This window comes from Penaeus monodon, chromosome 30 (assembly GCF_015228065.2).
Source record: "Penaeus monodon isolate SGIC_2016 chromosome 30, NSTDA_Pmon_1, whole genome shotgun sequence".
In the NCBI taxonomy this organism is placed as follows: Eukaryota; Metazoa; Arthropoda; class Malacostraca; order Decapoda; family Penaeidae; genus Penaeus; species Penaeus monodon.
Genome location: NC_051415.1, coordinates 14,253,831 through 14,255,413, shown reverse-complemented (window position 1 = coordinate 14,255,413; position 1,583 = coordinate 14,253,831).

The window sequence follows — 1,583 nt, the reverse complement described above, 5'->3', positions numbered from 1 at the left end:
TAAATCATAAATAATAACATTGTGATTTATGAACGTCACAACTCTGCATTTTAAAAAAATGTGAATATAACACAAAGAAATCGACCTCGTGCATTTGTTTACATCTCTCCGTAACGACTTTTAGAAATATATATACAAAAATTATGACACTTTATCAGCAAATTAGTTTATGACGATAATTAGCCTGTGTTATAATGTCCTGAACGAGTTCGGACGTGTCAAGCCAACAAATTTGGGGTCGCTCTTTTAAAAGTAATCTCTCATTTTCCGTCGAAACATATAATGATTGATATCGAAGACAACACTACACAAAAACCAAAACATTTTGATGAGGGACTGGTTTTACAAGCTATTAAACCCCGTCGGGAGATTGATTCTGGCTAGGCTCCTACTCAATTCCCTTAGCGAGTCCAGGACAAGGTAATGGAGCACACATTCATAGCGTTCCTCGGCGTAGTCTGGTCAATAAAGTATGAAAACAAGTTGACGTCCATGACATATGTTCGTAATAAGGACCCGCGAGCCCGTCTCTTCTCCTGCGCTTCCCGACGCTCCTTTGTTTGGGGACAAAAGCGCGGGAAACATATTTGGCGGGCGGCGGGGTTATCACAGGGCCATCACGGGGGCCGAGGCTTGTTCCCGCACTGCATTGGGTAGGGGAGAGGGCCTCCAGCCAAGGGTTTGATATAGGCAATACAAACGTGAATTATTATGTCAAGAAACCGATAAGCTGGGGCGATATGAGGCCAGTATGAGGGTAATTTGTTACCGGGGATATCTCCAAGTATTGTTCGACACTCAACCTTCTCGCGGTATGAAAGTCAGCCAGTGGGATGGGAGCAGACATTTAATTTAGCTCTAGTGAGATGTAGCAAAGCTGATGATGTTGGATATATCGAGATAAATTGGTATTGTCTTCATATCTGGTGGTTTCTCGAGCTTAAGCCAGAAGGAAAGTTTTTGCTCTTCCTATTCTTCTTGTAATGAATTATCATCCGGAGGGAAGGACGTGGCTTGTCTGTGTAATGGTTAAGTTAAGGTTGCATGGTAACTACGAAATCTTTCATAGACGTTGTGTTATAACACGGCTACTTTAACGCACCAGATATATTACTGATTTTTTCCTTACTTTAAAGAACGTGATATAGATTTTTGTTTTAGCGTTAATATTTTTTACCGCGTCCTAGGTTTCTCTTGCTGCTTTTCTCGCACACACGTAATAAAATGTTGATGTTAAGTTATCAGCCATATTTATTTTCTGAGAATGAATAATACATCAATCAGTGTGCTCTTATCACCATCTCATAAAAAACATACGCTTAAAAAACTAGAGGTTAGTAATAAATGTAAAACATACGGCCCGAAACAGAACAGATTTCAAACATTTCCAATTTCGTGAGTTCTGGTTTTATAACAATTCAAATAAAAGAAAAATAACCTTGGATTGAGCGCGAAGCAACCGTTAGCAATATCTCTGTTATTTGATTTATTGGACCCGATTGAACTATCTGGAAACTATAATTTTCTCGAAACTTATTTAGAAAAAAAGGCCTATTGCTAAAACTAATGCGTCAATCATTCAA